This window comes from Leiobunum rupestre, chromosome 7 (genome assembly GCF_980474605.1).
Source record: "Leiobunum rupestre chromosome 7, qqLeiRupe1.1.hap1, whole genome shotgun sequence".
In the NCBI taxonomy this organism is placed as follows: domain Eukaryota; kingdom Metazoa; phylum Arthropoda; class Arachnida; order Opiliones; family Sclerosomatidae; genus Leiobunum; species Leiobunum rupestre.
In genome coordinates this window covers 34,853,838-34,874,680 of record NC_143390.1, presented here as the reverse complement: position 1 = coordinate 34,874,680, position 20,843 = coordinate 34,853,838, and positions in this window count along the sequence as shown.

The following is a 20,843-nucleotide window of genomic DNA, read 5'->3' as shown; positions in this document are numbered from 1 at the left end:
ACAAAACAGAGCTGCCAGGCTTATTTATATCAATAATTATTCAATTTTATTGATTTGTTAATCAATTGCTAGTGTCAATGTTTCTTCAAAACCCTATTTGACTGAAGAAATTTACCAAAATTTGGCATTTCAACACGGCAATCTGCCAGATATGTGGATTTTGGAGCTGGAATTAATTCAAAATTTATATTTATTTTCTTAGTGTGGTTAACAAAACAGAGCTGCCAGGCTTATTTATATAAATGATTAATCAAGTTTATTGATTTGTTAATCAATTGCTAGTGTCAATGTTTCTTCAAAACCCTGTTTGACTGAAGAAATTTACAGAAATTTGGCATTTCAACACGGCAATCTGCCAGATAAATGGATTTTGGAGCTGAAAATATTCATAATTCTTAAGAATTAATTCAAAATTTACATTTATTTTCTTAGTGTGGTTAATAAAACAGAGCTGCCAGGCTTATTTATATCAATAATTATTCAAGTTTATTGATTTGTTAATCAATTGCTAGTGTCAATGTATCTTCAAAACCCTGTTTGACTGAAGAAATTTACCAAAATTTGGAATTTTAACACGGCAATCTGCCAAATAAATGGATTTTGGAGCTGGAATTAATTCAAAATTTAAATTTATTTTCTTAATGTGATTAACAAAACAGAGCTGCCAGTCTTATTTATATCAATAATTATTCAAGTTTATTGATTTGTTAATCAATTGCTATTGTCAATATTTCTTCAAAACCATGTTTCACTGAAGAAATTTAACAAAATTTAGCATTTCAACACGGCAATCTGCCAGATAAATGGATTTTCGAGCTGGAATTAATGCAAAATTTATATTTATTTTCTTAGTGTGGTTAACAAAACAGAGCTGCCTGGCTTATTTATATCAATAATTATTCAAGTTTATTGATTTGTTAATCAATTGCTAGTGTCAATGTTTCTTCAAAACCCTGTTTGACTGAAGAAATTTACCAAAATTTGGCATTTCAACACGGCAATCAGCCAGATAAATGGATTTTGGAGGTGGAAATATTCATAATTCTTAAGAAATTATTCAAAATTTACATTTATTTTCTTAGTGTGGTTAACAAAACAGAGCTGCCAGGCTTATTTATATCAATAATTATTCAAGTTTATTGATTTGTTAATCAATTGCTAGTGTCAATGTATCTTCAAAACCCTGTTTGACTGAAGAAATTTACCAAAATTTGGAATTTCAACACTTCAATCTGCCAGATAAATAGATTTTGGAGCTGGAAATATTCATAATTCTTAAGAATTAATTCAAAATTTATATTTATTTTCTTAGTGTGGTTAACAAAACAGAGCTGCCAGGCTTATTTATATCAATAATTATTCAAGTTTATTGATTTGTTAATCAATTGCTAGTGTCAATGTTTCTTCAAAACCCTGTTTGACTGAAGAAATTTACCAAAATTAGGCATTTCAACACGGCAATCTGCCAGATAAATGGATTTTGGAGCTGGAATTAATTCAAAATTTAAATTTATTTTCTTAATGTGGTTAACAAAACAGAGCTGCCACGCTTATTTATATCAATAATTATTCAAGTTTATTGATTTGTTAATCAATTGCTAGTGTCAATGTTTCTTCAAAACCCTGTTTGACTGAAGAAATTTACCAAAATTTTTCATTTCAACACTTCAATCTGCCAGATAAATAGATTTTGGAGCTGGAAATATTCATAATTCTTAAGAATTAATTCAAAATTTATATTTATTTTCTTAGTGTGGTTAACAAAACAGAGCTGCCAGGCTTATTTATATCAATAATTATTCAAGTTTATTGATTTGTTAATCAATTGCTAGTGTCAATGTTTCTTCAAAACCCTATTTGACTGAAGAAATTTACCAAAATTTGGCATTTCAACACGGCAATCTGCCAGATAAATGGATTTTGGAGCTGGAATTAATTCAAAATTTATATTTATTTTCTTAGTGTGGTTAACAAAACAGAGCTGCCAGGCTTATTTATATCAATAATTATTCAAGTTTATTGATTTGTTAATCAATTGCTAGTGTCAATGTTTCTTCAAAACCCTATTTGACTGAAGAAATTTACCAAAATTTGGCATTTCAACACGGCAATCTGCCAGATAAATGGATTTTGGAGCTGGAATTAATTCAAAATTTATATTTATTTTCTTAGTGTGGTTAACAAAACAGAGCTGCCAGGCTTATTTATATAAATGATTAATCAAGTTTATTGATTTGTTAATCAATTGCTAGTGTCAATGTATCTTCAAAACCCTGTTTGACTGAAGAAATTTACCAAAATTTGGCATTTCAACACGGCAATCTGCCAGATAAATGGATTTTCGAGCTGGAATTAATTCAAAAAGTATATTTATTTTCTTAGTGTGGTTAACAAAACAGAGCTGCCAGGCTTATTTATATCAATAATTATTCAATTTTATTGATTTGTTAATCAATTGCTAGTGTCAATGTTTCTTCAAAACCCTATTTGACTGAAGAAATTTACCAAAATTTGGCATTTCAACACGGCAATCTGCCAGATATGTGGATTTTGGAGCTGGAATTAATTCAAAATTTATATTTATTTTCTTAGTGTGGTTAACAAAACAGAGCTGCCAGGCTTATTTATATAAATGATTAATCAAGTTTATTGATTTGTTAATCAATTGCTAGTGTCAATGTTTCTTCAAAACCCTGTTTGACTGAAGAAATTTACAGAAATTTGGCATTTCAACACGGCAATCTGCCAGATAAATGGATTTTGGAGCTGAAAATATTCATAATTCTTAAGAATTAATTCAAAATTTACATTTATTTTCTTAGTGTGGTTAATAAAACAGAGCTGCCAGGCTTATTTATATCAATAATTATTCAAGTTTATTGATTTGTTAATCAATTGCTAGTGTCAATGTATCTTCAAAACCCTGTTTGACTGAAGAAATTTACCAAAATTTGGAATTTTAACACGGCAATCTGCCAAATAAATGGATTTTGGAGCTGGAATTAATTCAAAATTTAAATTTATTTTCTTAATGTGATTAACAAAACAGAGCTGCCAGTCTTATTTATATCAATAATTATTCAAGTTTATTGATTTGTTAATCAATTGCTATTGTCAATATTTCTTCAAAACCATGTTTCACTGAAGAAATTTAACAAAATTTAGCATTTCAACACGGCAATCTGCCAGATAAATGGATTTTCGAGCTGGAATTAATGCAAAATTTATATTTATTTTCTTAGTGTGGTTAACAAAACAGAGCTGCCTGGCTTATTTATATCAATAATTATTCAAGTTTATTGATTTGTTAATCAATTGCTAGTGTCAATGTTTCTTCAAAACCCTGTTTGACTGAAGAAATTTACCAAAATTTGGCATTTCAACACGGCAATCAGCCAGATAAATGGATTTTGGAGGTGGAAATATTCATAATTCTTAAGAAATTATTCAAAATTTACATTTATTTTCTTAGTGTGGTTAACAAAACAGAGCTGCCAGGCTTATTTATATCAATAATTATTCAAGTTTATTGATTTGTTAATCAATTGCTAGTGTCAATGTATCTTCAAAACCCTGTTTGACTGAAGAAATTTACCAAAATTTGGAATTTCAACACTTCAATCTGCCAGATAAATAGATTTTGGAGCTGGAAATATTCATAATTCTTAAGAATTAATTCAAAATTTATATTTATTTTCTTAGTGTGGTTAACAAAACAGAGCTGCCAGGCTTATTTATATCAATAATTATTCAAGTTTATTGATTTGTTAATCAATTGCTAGTGTCAATGTTTCTTCAAAACCCTGTTTGACTGAAGAAATTTACCAAAATTAGGCATTTCAACACGGCAATCTGCCAGATAAATGGATTTTGGAGCTGGAATTAATTCAAAATTTATATTTATTTTCTTAGTGTGGTTAACAAAACAGAGCTGCCAGGCTTATTTATATCAATAATTATTCAAGTTTATTGATTTGTTAATCAATTGCTAGTGTCAATGTTTCTTCAAAACCCTGTTTGACTAAAGAAATTTACCAAAATTTTTCATTTCAACACTTCAATCTGCCAGATAAATAGATTTTGGAGCTGGAAATATTCATAATTCTTAAGAATTAATTCAAAATTTATATTTATTTTCTTAGTGTGGTTAACAAAACAGAGCTGCCAGGCTTATTTATATCAATAATTATTCAAGTTTATTGATTTGTTAATCAATTGCTAGTGTCAATGTTTCTTCAAAACCCTATTTGACTGAAGAAATTTACCAAAATTTGGCATTTCAACACGGCAATCTGCCAGATAAATGGATTTTGGAGCTGGAATTAATTCAAAATTTATATTTATTTTCTTAGTGTGGTTAACAAAACAGAGCTGCCAGGCTTATTTATATAAATGATTAATCAAGTTTATTGATTTGTTAATCAATTGCTAGTGTCAATGTTTCTTCAAAACCCTGTTTGACTGAAGAAATTTACCAAAATTTGGCATTTCAACACGGCAATCTGCCAGACAAATGGATTTTGGAGCTGAAAATATTCATAATTCTTAAGAATTAAATCAAAATTTACATTTATTTTGTTAGTGTGGTTAATAAAACAGAGCTGCCAGGCTTATTTATATCAATAATTATTCAAGTTTATTGATTTGTTAATCAATTGCTAGTGTCAATGTATCTTCAAAACCCTGTTTGACTGAAGAAATTTACCAAAATTTGGCATTTCAACACGGCAATCTGCCAGATAAATGGATTTTCGAGCTGGAATTAATTCAAAAAGTATATTTATTTTCTTAGTGTGGTTAACAAAACAGAGCTGCCAGGCTTATTTATATCAATAATTATTCAATTTTATTGATTTGTTAATCAATTGCTAGTGTCAATGTATCTTCAAAACCCTGTTTGACTGAAGAAATTTACCAAAATTTGGCATTTCAACACGGCAATCTGCCAGATAAATGGATTTTCGAGCTGGAATTAATTCAAAAAGTATATTTATTTTCTTAGTGTGGTTAACAAAACAGAGCTGCCAGGCTTATTTATATCAATAATTATTCAATTTTATTGATTTGTTAATCAATTGCTAGTGTCAATGTATCTTCAAAACCCTATTTGACTGAAGAAATTTACCAAAATTTGGCATTTCAACACGGCAATCTGCCAGATAAATGGATTTTGGAGCTGGAATTAATTCAAAATTTAAATTTATTTTCTTAATGTGGTTAACAAAACAGAGCTGCCAGGCTTATTTATATCAATAATTATTCAAGTTTATTGATTTGTTAATCAATTGCTAGTGTCAATGTTTCTTCAAAACCCTGTTTGACTGAAGAAATTTACCAAAATTTTTCATTTCAACACTTCAATCTGCCAGATAAATAGATTTTGGAGCTGGAAATATTCATAATTCTTAAGAATTAATTCAAAATTTATATTTATTTTCTTAGTGTGGTTAACAAAACAGAGCTGCCAGGCTTATTTATATCAATAATTATTCAAGTTTATTGATTTGTTAATCAATTGCTAGTGTCAATGTTTCTTCAAAACCCTGTTTGACTGAAGAAATTTACCAAAATTAGGCATTTCAACACGGCAATCTGCCAGATAAATGGATTTTGGAGCTGGAATTAATTCAAAATTTATATTTATTTTCTTAGTGTGGTTAACAAAACAGAGCTGCCAGGCTTATTTATATCAATAATTATTCAAGTTTATTGATTTGTTAATCAATTGCTAGTGTCAATGTTTCTTCAAAACCCTATTTGACTGAAGAAATTTACCAAAATTTGGCATTTCAACACGGCAATCTGCCAGATAAATGGATTTTGGAGCTGGAATTAATTCAAAATTTATATTTATTTTCTTAGTGTGGTTAACAAAACAGAGCTGCCAGGCTTATTTATATAAATGATTAATCAAGTTTATTGATTTGTTAATTAATTGCTAGTGTCAATGTTTCTTCAAAACCCTGTTTGACTGAAGAAATTTACCAAAATTTGGCATTTCAACACGGCAATCTGCCAGACAAATGGATTTTGGAGCTGAAAATATTCATAATTCTTAAGAATTAATTCAAAATTTACATTTATTTTCTTAGTGTGGTTAATAAAACAGAGCTGCCAGGCTTATTTATATCAATAATTATTCAAGTTTATTGATTTGTTAATCAATTGCTAGTGTCAATGTATCTTCAAAACCCTGTTTGACTGAAGAAATTTACCAAAATTTGGCATTTCAACACGGCAATCTGCCAGATAAATGGATTTTCGAGCTGGAATTAATTCAAAAAGTATATTTATTTTCTTAGTGTGGTTAACAAAACAGAGCTGCCAGGCTTATTTATATCAATAATTATTCAATTTTATTGATTTGTTAATCAATTGCTAGTGTCAATGTTTCTTCAAAACCCTATTTGACTGAAGAAATTTACCAAAATTTGGCATTTCAACACGGCAATCTGCCAGATAAATGGATTTTCGAGCTGGAATTAATTCAAAAAGTATATTTATTTTCTTAGTGTGGTTAACAAAACAGAGCTGCCAGGCTTATTTATATCAATAATTATTCAATTTTATTGATTTGTTAATCAATTGCTAGTGTCAATGTTTCTTCAAAACCCTGTTTGACTGAAGAAATTTACCAAAATTTGGAATTTTAACACGGCAATCTGCCAAATAAATGGATTTTGGAGCTGGAATTAATTCAAAATTTAAATTTATTTTCTTAATGTGATTAACAAAACAGAGCTGCCAGTCTTATTTATATCAATAATTATTCAAGTTTATTGATTTGTTAATCAATTGCTATTGTCAATATTTCTTCAAAACCATGTTTCACTGAAGAAATTTAACAAAATTTAGCATTTCAACACGGCAATCTGCCAGATAAATGGATTTTCGAGCTGGAATTAATGCAAAATTTATATTTATTTTCTTAGTGTGGTTAACAAAACAGAGCTGCCTGGCTTATTTATATCAATAATTATTCAAGTTTATTGATTTGTTAATCAATTGCTAGTGTCAATGTTTCTTCAAAACCCTGTTTGACTGAAGAAATTTACCAAAATTTGGCATTTCAACACGGCAATCAGCCAGATAAATGGATTTTGGAGGTGGAAATATTCATAATTCTTAAGAAATTATTCAAAATTTACATTTATTTTCTTAGTGTGGTTAACAAAACAGAGCTGCCAGGCTTATTTATATCAATAATTATTCAAGTTTATTGATTTGTTAATCAATTGCTAGTGTCAATGTATCTTCAAAACCCTGTTTGACTGAAGAAATTTACCAAAATTTGGAATTTCAACACTTCAATCTGCCAGATAAATAGATTTTGGAGCTGGAAATATTCATAATTCTTAAGAATTAATTCAAAATTTATATTTATTTTCTTAGTGTGGTTAACAAAACAGAGCTGCCAGGCTTATTTATATCAATAATTATTCAAGTTTATTGATTTGTTAATCAATTGCTAGTGTCAATGTTTCTTCAAAACCCTGTTTGACTGAAGAAATTTACCAAAATTAGGCATTTCAACACGGCAATCTGCCAGATAAATGGATTTTGGAGCTGGAATTAATTCAAAATTTATATTTATTTTCTTAGTGTGGTTAACAAAACAGAGCTGCCAGGCTTATTTATATCAATAATTATTCAAGTTTATTGATTTGTTAATCAATTGCTAGTGTCAATGTTTCTTCAAAACCCTGTTTGACTGAAGAAATTTACCAAAATTTTTCATTTCAACACTTCAATCTGCCAGATAAATAGATTTTGGAGCTGGAAATATTCATAATTCTTAAGAATTAATTCAAAATTTATATTTATTTTCTTAGTGTGGTTAACAAAACAGAGCTGCCAGGCTTATTTATATCAATAATTATTCAAGTTTATTGATTTGTTAATCAATTGCTAGTGTCAATGTTTCTTCAAAACCCTATTTGACTGAAGAAATTTACCAAAATTTGGCATTTCAACACGGCAATCTGCCAGATAAATGGATTTTGGAGCTGGAATTAATTCAAAATTTATATTTATTTTCTTAGTGTGGTTAACAAAACAGAGCTGCCAGGCTTATTTATATAAATGATTAATCAAGTTTATTGATTTGTTAATCAATTGCTAGTGTCAATGTTTCTTCAAAACCCTGTTTGACTGAAGAAATTTACCAAAATTTGGCATTTCAACACGGCAATCTGCCAGACAAATGGATTTTGGAGCTGAAAATATTCATAATTCTTAAGAATTAATTCAAAATTTACATTTATTTTGTTAGTGTGGTTAATAAAACAGAGCTGCCAGGCTTATTTATATCAATAATTATTCAAGTTTATTGATTTGTTAATCAATTGCTAGTGTCAATGTATCTTCAAAACCCTGTTTGACTGAAGAAATTTACCAAAATTTGGCATTTCAACACGGCAATCTGCCAGATAAATGGATTTTCGAGCTGGAATTAATTCAAAAAGTATATTTATTTTCTTAGTGTGGTTAACAAAACAGAGCTGCCAGGCTTATTTATATCAATAATTATTCAATTTTATTGATTTGTTAATCAATTGCTAGTGTCAATGTTTCTTCAAAACCCTATTTGACTGAAGAAATTTACCAAAATTTGGCATTTCAACACGGCAATCTGCCAGATAAATGGATTTTGGAGCTGGAATTAATTCAAAATTTAAATTTATTTTCTTAATGTGGTTAACAAAACAGAGCTGCCAGGCTTATTTATATCAATAATTATTCAAGTTTATTGATTTGCTAATCAATTGCTAGTGTCAATGTTTCTTCAAAACCCTGTTTGACTGAAGAAATTTACCAAAATTTTTCATTTCAACACTTCAATCTGCCAGATAAATAGATTTTGGAGCTGGAAATATTCATAATTCTTAAGAATTAATTCAAAATTTATATTTATTTTCTTAGTGTGGTTAACAAAACAGAGCTGCCAGGCTTATTTATATCAATAATTATTCAAGTTTATTGATTTGTTAATCAATTGCTAGTGTCAATGTTTCTTCAAAACCCTGTTTGACTGAAGAAATTTACCAAAATTAGGCATTTCAACACGGCAATCTGCCAGATAAATGGATTTTGGAGCTGGAATTAATTCAAAATTTATATTTATTTTCTTAGTGTGGTTAACAAAACAGAGCTGCCAGGCTTATTTATATCAATAATTATTCAAGTTTATTGATTTGTTAATCAATTGCTAGTGTCAATGTTTCTTCAAAACCCTATTTGACTGAAGAAATTTACCAAAATTTGGCATTTCAACACGGCAATCTGCCAGATAAATGGATTTTGGAGCTGGAATTAATTCAAAATTTATATTTATTTTCTTAGTGTGGTTAACAAAACAGAGCTGCCAGGCTTATTTATATAAATGATTAATCAAGTTTATTGATTTGTTAATTAATTGCTAGTGTCAATGTTTCTTCAAAACCCTGTTTGACTGAAGAAATTTACCAAAATTTGGCATTTCAACACGGCAATCTGCCAGACAAATGGATTTTGGAGCTGAAAATATTCATAATTCTTAAGAATTAATTCAAAATTTACATTTATTTTCTTAGTGTGGTTAATAAAACAGAGCTGCCAGGCTTATTTATATCAATAATTATTCAAGTTTATTGATTTGTTAATCAATTGCTAGTGTCAATGTATCTTCAAAACCCTGTTTGACTGAAGAAATTTACCAAAATTTGGCATTTCAACACGGCAATCTGCCAGATAAATGGATTTTCGAGCTGGAATTAATTCAAAAAGTATATTTATTTTCTTAGTGTGGTTAACAAAACAGAGCTGCCAGGCTTATTTATATCAATAATTATTCAATTTTATTGATTTGTTAATCAATTGCTAGTGTCAATGTTTCTTCAAAACCCTATTTGACTGAAGAAATTTACCAAAATTTGGCATTTCAACACGGCAATCTGCCAGATAAATGGATTTTCGAGCTGGAATTAATTCAAAAAGTATATTTATTTTCTTAGTGTGGTTAACAAAACAGAGCTGCCAGGCTTATTTATATCAATAATTATTCAATTTTATTGATTTGTTAATCAATTGCTAGTGTCAATGTTTCTTCAAAACCCTATTTGACTGAAGAAATTTACCAAAATTTGGCATTTCAACACGGCAATCTGCCAGATAAATGGATTTTGGAGCTGGAATTAATTCAAAATTTATATTAATTTTCTTAGTGTGGATAACAAAACAGAGCTGCCAGGCTTATTTATATAAATGATTAATCAAGTTTATTGATTTGTTAATCAATTGCTAGTGTCAATGTTTCTTCAAAACCCTGTTTGACTGAAGAAATTTACCAAAATTTGGCATTTCAACACGGCAATCTGCCAGATAAATGGATTTTGGAGCTGAAAATATTCATAATTCTTAAGAATTAATTCAAAATTTACATTTATTTTCTTAGTGTGGTTAATAAAACAGAGCTGCCAGGCTTATTTATATCAATAATTATTCAAGTTTATTGATTTGTTAATCAATTGCTAGTGTCAATGTATCTTCAAAACCCTGTTTGACTGAAGAAATTTACCAAAATTTGGCATTTCAACACGGCAATCTGCCAGATAAATGGATTTTCGAGCTGGAATTAATTCAAAAAGTATATTTATTTTCTTAGTGTGGTTAACAAAACAGAGCTGCCAGGCTTATTTATATCAATAATTATTCAATTTTATTGATTTGTTAATCAATTGCTAGTGTCAATGTTTCTTCAAAACCCTATTTGACTGAAGAAATTTACCAAAATTTGGCATTTCAACACGGCAATCTGCCAGATAAATGGATTTTGGAGCTGGAATTAATTCAAAATTTATATTTATTTTCTTAGTGTGGTTAACAAAACAGAGCTGCCAGGCTTATTTATATAAATGATTAATCAAGTTTATTGATTTGTTAATCAATTGCTAGTGTCAATGTTTCTTCAAAACCCTGTTTGACTGAAGAAATTTACCAAAATTTGGCATTTCAACACGGCAATCTGCCAGACAAATGGATTTTGGAGCTGAAAATATTCATAATTCTTAAGAATTAATTCAAAATTTACATTTATTTTCTTAGTGTGGTTAATAAAACAGAGCTGCCAGGCTTATTTATATCAATAATTATTCAAGTTTATTGATTTGTTAATCAATTGCTAGTGTCAATGTATCTTCAAAACCCTGTTTGACTGAAGAAATTTACCAAAATTTGGCATTTCAACACGGCAATCTGCCAGATAAATGGATTTTCGAGCTGGAATTAATTCAAAAAGTATATTTATTTTCTTAGTGTGGTTAACAAAACAGAGCTGCCAGGCTTATTTATATCAATAATTATTCAATTTTATTGATTTGTTAATCAATTGCTAGTGTCAATGTTTCTTCAAAACCCTATTTGACTGAAGAAATTTACCAAAATTTGGCATTTCAACACGGCAATCTGCCAGATAAATGGATTTTGGAGCTGGAATTAATTCAAAATTTATATTTATTTTCTTAGTGTGGTTAACAAAACAGAGCTGCCAGGCTTATTTATATCAATAATTATTCAAGTTTATTGATTTGTTAATCAATTGCTAGTGTCAATGTTTCTTCAAAACCCTATTTGACTGAAGAAATTTACCAAAATTTAGCATTTCAACACGGCAATCAGCCAGATAAATGGATTTTGGAGCTGGAATTAATTCAAAATTTATATTTATTTTCTTAGTGTGGTTAACAAAACAGAGCTGCCAGGCTTATTTATATCAATAATTATTCAATTTTATTGATTTGTTAATCAATTGCTAGTGTCACTGTTTCTTCAAAACCCTATTTGACTGAAGAAATTTACCAAAATTTGGCATTTCAACACGGCAATCTGCCAGATAAATGGATTTTGGAGCTGGAATTAATTCAAAATTTATATTTATTTTCTTAGTGTGGTTAACAAAACAGAGCTGCCAGGCTTATTTATATAAATGATTAATCAAGTTTATTGATTTGTTAATCAATTGCTAGTGTCAATGTTTCTTCAAAACCCTGTTTGACTGAAGAAATTTACAGAAATTTGGCATTTCAACACGGCAATCTGCCAGATAAATGGATTTTGGAGCTGAAAATATTCATAATTCTTAAGAATTAATTCAAAATTTACATTTATTTTCTTAGTGTGGTTAATAAAACAGAGTTGCCAGGCTTATTTATATCAATAATTATTCAAGTTTATTGATTTGTTAATCAATTGCTAGTGTCAATGTATCTTCAAAACCCTGTTTGACTGAAGAAATTTACCAAAATTTGGCATTTCAACACGGCAATCTGCCAGATAAATGGATTTTCGAGCTGGAATTAATTCAAAAAGTATATTTATTTTCTTAGTGTGGTTAACAAAACAGAGCTGCCAGGCTTATTTATATCAATAATTATTCAAGTTTATTGATTTGTTAATCAATTGCTAGTGTCAATGTATCTTCAAAACCCTGTTTGACTGAAGAAATTTACCAAAATTTGGCATTTCAACACGGCAATCTGCCAGATAAATGGATTTTGGAGCTGGAAATATTCATTATTCTTAAGAATTAATTCAAAATTTATATTTATTTTCTTAGTGTGGTTAACAAAACAGAGCTGCCAGGCTTATTTATATCAATAATTATTCAAGTTTATTGTTTTGTTAATCAATTGCTAGTGTCAATGTTTCTTCAAAACCCTATTTGACTGAAGAAATTTACTAAAATTTGGCATTTCAACACGGCAATCTGCCAATAAATGGATTTTGGAGCTGGAATTAATTCAAAATTTATATTTATTTTCTTAGTGTGGTTAACAAAACAGAGCTGCCAGGCTTATTTATATCAATAATTATTCAAGTTTATTGATTTGTTAATCAATTGCTAGTGTCAATGTATCTTCAAAACCCTGTTTGACTGAAGAAATTTACCAAAATTTGGCATTTCAACACGGCAATCTGCCAGATAAATGGATTTTGGAGCTGGAAATATTCATTATTCTTAAGAATTAATTCAAAATTTATATTTATTTTCTTAGTGTGGTTAACAAAACAGAGCTGCCAGGCTTATTTATATCAATAATTATTCAAGTTTATTGATTTGTTAATCAATTGCTAGTGTCAATGTATCTTCAAAACCCTGTTTGACTGAAGAAATTTACCAAAATTTGGCATTTCAACACGGCAATCTGCCAGACAAATGGATTTTGGAGCTGAAAATATTCATAATTCTTAAGAATTAATTCAAAATTTACATTTATTTTCTTAGTGTGGTTAATAAAACAGAGCTGCCAGGCTTATTTATATCAATAATTATTCAAGTTTATTGATTTGTTAATCAATTGCTAGTGTCAATGTATCTTCAAAACCCTGTTTGACTGAAGAAATTTACCAAAATTTGGCATTTCAACACGGCAATCTGCCAGATAAATGGATTTTCGAGCTGGAATTAATTCAAAAAGTATATTTATTTTCTTAGTGTGGTTAACAAAACAGAGCTGCCAGGCTTATTTATATCAATAATTATTCAATTTTATTGATTTGTTAATCAATTGCTAGTGTCAATGTTTCTTCAAAACCCTATTTGACTGAAGAAATTTACCAAAATTTGGCATTTCAACACGGCAATCTGCCAGATAAATGGATTTTGGAGCTGGAATTAATTCAAAATTTATATTTATTTTCTTAGTGTGGTTAACAAAACAGAGCTGCCAGGCTTATTTATATCAATAATTATTCAAGTTTATTGATTTGTTAATCAATTGCTAGTGTCAATGTTTCTTCAAAACCCTATTTGACTGAAGAAATTTACCAAAATTTGGCATTTCAACACGGCAATCTGCCAGATAAATGGATTTTGGAGCTGGAATTAATTCAAAATTTATATTTATTTTCTTAGTGTGGTTAACAAAACAGAGCTGCCAGGCTTTTTTATATCAATAATTATTCAATTTTATTGATTTGTTAATCAATTGCTAGTGTCACTGTTTCTTCAAAACCCTATTTGACTGAAGAAATTTACCAAAATTTGGCATTTCAACACGGCAATCTGCCAGATAAATGGATTTTGGAGCTGGAATTAATTCAAAATTTATATTTATTTTCTTAGTGTGGTTAACAAAACAGAGCTGCCAGGCTTATTTATATAAATGATTAATCAAGTTTATTGATTTGTTAATCAATTGCTAGTGTCAATGTTTCTTCAAAACCCTGTTTGACTGAAGAAATTTACAGAAATTTGGCATTTCAAAACGGCAATCTGCCAGATAAATGGATTTTGGAGCTGAAAATATTCATAATTCTTAAGAATTAATTCAAAATTTACATTTATTTTCTTAGTGTGGTTAATAAAACAGAGTTGCCAGGCTTATTTATATCAATAATTATTCAAGTTTATTGATTTGTTAATCAATTGCTAGTGTCAATGTATCTTCAAAACCCTGTTTGACTGAAGAAATTTACCAAAATTTGGCATTTCAACACGGCAATCTGCCAGATAAATGGATTTTCGAGCTGGAATTAATTCAAAAAGTATATTTATTTTCTTAGTGTGGTTAACAAAACAGAGCTGCCAGGCTTATTTATATCAATAATTATTCAAGTTTATTGATTTGTTAATCAATTGCTAGTGTCAATGTATCTTCAAAACCCTGTTTGACTGAAGAAATTTACCAAAATTTGGCATTTCAACACGGCAATCTGCCAGATAAATGGATTTTGGAGCTGGAAATATTCATTATTCTTAAGAATTAATTCAAAATTTATATTTATTTTCTTAGTGTGGTTAACAAAACAGAGCTGCCAGGCTTATTTATATCAATAATTATTCAAGTTTATTGTTTTGTTAATCAATTGCTAGTGTCAATGTTTCTTCAAAACCCTATTTGACTGAAGAAATTTACTAAAATTTGGCATTTCAACACGGCAATCTGCCAATAAATGGATTTTGGAGCTGGAATTAATTCAAAATTTATATTTATTTTCTTAGTGTGGTTAACAAAACAGAGCTGCCAGGCTTATTTATATCAATAATTATTCAAGTTTATTGATTTGTTAATCAATTGCTAGTGTCAATGTATCTTCAAAACCCTGTTTGACTGAAGAAATTTACCAAAATTTGGCATTTCAACACGGCAATCTGCCAGATAAATGGATTTTGGAGCTGGAATTAATTCAAAATTTATATTTATTTTCTTAGTGTGGTTAACAAAACAGAGCTGCCAGGCTTATTTATATCAATAATTATTCAAGTTTATTGATTTGTTAATCAATTGCTAGTGTCAATGTTTCTTCAAAACCCTATTTGACTGAAGAAATTTACCAAAATTTGGCATTTCAACACGGCAATCTGCCAGATAAATGGATTTTGGAGCTGGAATTAATTCAAAATTTATATTTATTTTCTTAGTGTGGTTAACAAAACAGAGCTGCCAGGCTTATTTATATCAATAATTATTCAATTTTATTGATTTGTTAATCAATTGCTAGTGTCACTGTTTCTTCAAAACCCTATTTGACTGAAGAAATTTACCAAAATTTGGCATTTCAACACGGCAATCTGCCAGATAAATGGATTTTGGAGCTGGAATTAATTCAAAATTTATATTTATTTTCTTAGTGTGGTTAACAAAACAGAGCTGCCAGGCTTATTTATATAAATGATTAATCAAGTTTATTGATTTGTTAATCAATTGCTAGTGTCAATGTTTCTTCAAAACCCTGTTTGACTGAAGAAATTTACAGAAATTTGGCATTTCAACACGGCAATCTGCCAGATAAATGGATTTTGGAGCTGAAAATATTCATAATTCTTAAGAATTAATTCAAAATTTACATTTATTTTCTTAGTGTGGTTAATAAAACAGAGTTGCCAGGCTTATTTATATCAATAATTATTCAAGTTTATTGATTTGTTAATCAATTGCTAGTGTCAATGTATCTTCAAAACCCTGTTTGACTGAAGAAATTTACCAAAATTTGGCATTTCAACACGGCAATCTGCCAGATAAATGGATTTTCGAGCTGGAATTAATTCAAAAAGTATATTTATTTTCTTAGTGTGGTTAACAAAACAGAGCTGCCAGGCTTATTTATATCAATAATTATTCAAGTTTATTGATTTGTTAATCAATTGCTAGTGTCAATGTATCTTCAAAACCCTGTTTGACTGAAGAAATTTACCAAAATTTGGCATTTCAACACGGCAAACTGCCAGATAAATGGATTTTGGAGCTGGAAATATTCATTATTCTTAAGAATTAATTCAAAATTTATATTTATTTTCTTAGTGTGGTTAACAAAACAGAGCTGCCAGGCTTATTTATATCAATAATTATTCAAGTTTATTGTTTTGTTAATCAATTGCTAGTGTCAATGTTTCTTCAAAACCCTATTTGACTGAAGAAATTTACTAAAATTTGGCATTTCAACACGGCAATCTGCCAATAAATGGATTTTGGAGCTGGAATTAATTCAAAACTTATATTTATTTTCTTAGTGTGGTTAACAAAACAGAGCTGCCAGGCTTATTTATATCAATAATTATTCAAGTTTATTGATTTGTTAATCAATTGCTAGTGTCAATGTATCTTCAAAACCCTGTTTGACTGAAGAAATTTACCAAAATTTGGCATTTCAACACGGCAATCTGCCAGATAAATGGATTTTGGAGCTGGAAATATTCATTATTCTTAAGAATTAATTCAAAATTTATATTTATTTTCTTAGTGTGGTTAACAAAACAGAGCTGCCAGGCTTATTTATATCAATAATTATTCAAGTTTATTGATTTGTTAATCAATTGCTAGTGTCAATGTATCTTCAAAACCCTGTTTGACTGAAGAAATTTACCAAAATTTGGCATTTCAACACGGCAATCTGCCAGATAAATGGATTTTCGAGCTGGAATTAATTCAAAAAGTATATTTATTTTCTTAGTGTGGTTAACAAAACAGAGCTGCCAGGCTTATTTATATCAATAATTATTCAAGTTTATTGATTTGTTAATCAATTGCTAGTGTCAATGTATCTTCAAAACCCTGTTTGACTGAAGAAATTTACCAAAATTTGGCATTTCAACACGGCAATCTGCCAGATAAATGGATTTTGGAGCTGGAAATATTCATTATTCTTAAGAATTAATTCAAAATTTATATTTATTTTCTTAGTGTGGTTAACAAAACAGAGCTGCCAGGCTTATTTATATCAATAATTATTCAAGTTTATTGTTTTGTTAATCAATTGCTAGTGTCAATGTTTCTTCAAAACCCTATTTGACTGAAGAAATTTACCAAAATTTGGCATTTCAACACGGCAATCTGCCAATAAATGGATTTTGGAGCTGGAATTAATTCAAAATTTATATTTATTTTCTTAGTGTGGTTAACAAAACAGAGCTGCCAGGCTTATTTATATCAATAATTATTCAAGTTTATTGATTTGTTAATCAATTGCTAGTGTCAATGTATCTTCAAAACCCTGTTTGACTGAAGAAATTTACCAAAATTTGGCATTTCAACACGGCAATCTGCCAGATAAATGGATTTTGGAGCTGGAAATATTCATTATTCTTAAGAATTAATTCAAAATTTATATTTATTTTCTTAGTGTGGTTAACAAAACAGAGCTGCCAGGCTTATTTATATCAATAATTATTCAAGTTTATTGATTTGTTAATCAATTGCTAGTGTCAATGTATCTTCAAAACCCTGTTTGACTGAAGAAATTTACCAAAATTTGGAATTTCAACACGGCAATCTGCCAGATAAATGGATTTTCGAGCTGGAATTAATTCAAAAAGTATATTTATTTTCTTAGTGTGGTTAACAAAACAGAGCTGCCAGGCTTATGTATATCAATAATTATTCAAGTTTATTGATTTGTTAATCAATTGCTAGTGTCAATGTATCTTCAAAACCCTGTTTGACTGAAGAAATTTACCAAAATTTGGCATTTCAACACGGCAATCTGCCAGATAAATGGATTTTCGAGCTGGAATTAATTCAAAAAGTATATTTATTTTCTTAGTGTGGTTAACAAAACAGAGCTGCCAGGCTTATTTATATCAATAATTATTCAAGTTTATTGATTTGTTAATCAATTGCTAGTGTCAATGTTTCTTCAAAACCCTATTTGACTGAAGAAATTTACCAAAATTTGGCATTTCAACACGGCAATCTGCCAATAAATGGATTTTGGAGCTGGAATTAATTCAAAATTTATATTTATTTTCTTAGTGTGGTTAACAAAACAGAGCTGCCAGGCTTATTTATATCAATAATTATTCAAGTTTATTGATTTGTTAATCAATTGCTAGTGTCAATGTATCTTCAAAACCCTGTTTGACTGAAGAAATTTACCAAAATTTGGCATTTCAACACGGCAATCTGCCAGATAAATGGATTTTGGAGCTGGAAATATTCATTATTCTTAAGAATTAATTCAAAATTTATATTTATTTTCTTAGTGTGGTTAACAAAACAGAGCTGCCAGGCTTATTTATATCAATAATTATTCAAGTTTATTGATTTGTTAATCAATTGCTAGTGTCAATGTATCTTCAAAACCCTGTTTGACTGAAGAAATTTACCAAAATTTGGCATTTCAACACGGCAATCTGCCAGATAAATGGATTTTGGAGCTGGAAATATTCATTATTCTTAAGAATTAATTCAAAATTTATATTTATTTTCTTAGTGTGGTTAACAAAACAGAGCTGCCAGGCTTATTTATATCAATAATTATTCAAGTTTATTGTTTTGTTAATCAATTGCTAGTGTCAATGTTTCTTCAAAACCCTATTTGACTGAAGAAATTTACCAAAATTTGGCATTTCAACACGGCAATCTGCCAATAAATGGATTTTGGAGCTGGAATTAATTCAAAATTTATATTTATTTTCTTAGTGTGGTTAACAAAACAGAGCTGCCAGGCTTATTTATATCAATAATTATTCAAGTTTATTGATTTGTTAATCAATTGCTAGTGTCAATGTATCTTCAAAACCCTGTTTGACTGAAGAAATTTACCAAAATTTGGCATTTCAACACGGCAATCTGCCAGATATGTGGATTTTGGAGCTGGAATTAATTCAAAATTTATATTTATTTTCTTAGTGTGGTTAACAAAACAGAGCTGCCAGGCTTATTTATATAAATGATTAATCAAGTTTATTGATTTGTTAATCAATTGCTAGTGTCAATGTTTCTTCAAAACCCTGTTTGACTGAAGAAATTTACAGAAATTTGGCATTTCAACACGGCAATCTGCCAGATAATGGATTTTGGAGCTGAAAATATTCATAATTCTTAAGAATTAATTCAAAATTTACATTTATTTTCTTAGTGTGGTTAATAAAACAGAGTTGCCAGGCTTATTTATATCAATAATTATTCAAGTTTATTGATTTGTTAATCAATTGCTAGTGTCAATGTATCTTCAAAACCCTGTTTGACTGAAGAAATTTACCAAAATTTGGCATTTCAACACGGCAATCTGCCAGATAAATGGATTTTCGAGCTGGAATTAATTCAAAAAGTATATTTATTTTCTTAGTGTGGTTAACAAAACAGAGCTGCCAGGCTTATTTATATCAATAATTATTCAAGTTTATTGATTTGTTAATCAATTGCTAGTGTCAATGTATCTTCAAAACCCTGTTTGACTGAAGAAATTTACCAAAATTTGGCATTTCAACACGGCAATCTGCCAGATAAATGGATTTTCGAGCTGGAATTAATTCAAAAAGTATATTTATTTTCTTAGTGTGGTTAACAAAACAGAGCTGCCAGGCTTATTTATATCAATAATTATTCAAGTTTATTGATTTGTTAATCAATTGCTAGTGTCAATGTATCTTCAAAACCCTGTTTGACTGAAGAAATTTACCAAAATTTGGCATTTCAACACGGCAATCTGCCAGATAAATGGATTTTGGAGCTGGAATTAATTCAAAATTTATATTTATTTTCTTAGTGTGGTTAACAAAACATAGCTGCGGGGCTTATTTATATCAATAATTATTCAAGTTTATTGATTTGTTAATCAATTGCTAGTGTCAATGTATCTTTAAAACCCTGTTTGACTGAAGAAATTTACCCAAATTTGGCATTTCAACACGGCAATCTGCCAGATAAATGGATTTTGGAGCTGGAATTAATTCAAAATTTATATTTATTTTCTTAGTGTGGTTAACAAAACATAGCTGCGGGGCTTATTTATATCAATAATTATTCAAGTTTATTGATTTGTTAATCAATTGCTAGTGTCAATGTTTCTTCAAAGACCTGTTTGACTGAAGAAATTTACCAAAATTTGGCATTTCAACACGGCAATCTGCCAGATAAATGGATTTTGGAGCTGGAAATATTCATAATTCTTAAGAATTAATTCAAAATTTATATTTATTTTCTTAGTGTGGTTAACAAAACCGAGCTGCCAGGCTTATTTATATCAATAATTATTCAAGTTTATTGATTTGTTAATCAATTGCTAGTGTCAATGTATCTTCAAAACCCGGTTTGACTGAAGAAATTTACCAAAATTTGGCAAATCAACACGGCAATCTACCAGATAAATGGATTTGGGAGCTGGAATTAATTCAAAATTTATATTCATTTTCTTAGTGTGGTTAACATAACAGAGCTGCCAGGCTTATTTATATCAATAATTGTTCAAGTTTATTGATTTGCTAATCAATTGCTAGTATCAATGTATCTTCAAAACCCTGTTTGAATGAAGAAATTTACCAAAGTTTGGCATTTCAACACGGCAATCTGCCACATAAATGGATTTTGGAGCTGGAAATATTCATAATTCTTAAGAATTAATTCAAAATTTATATTTATTTTCTT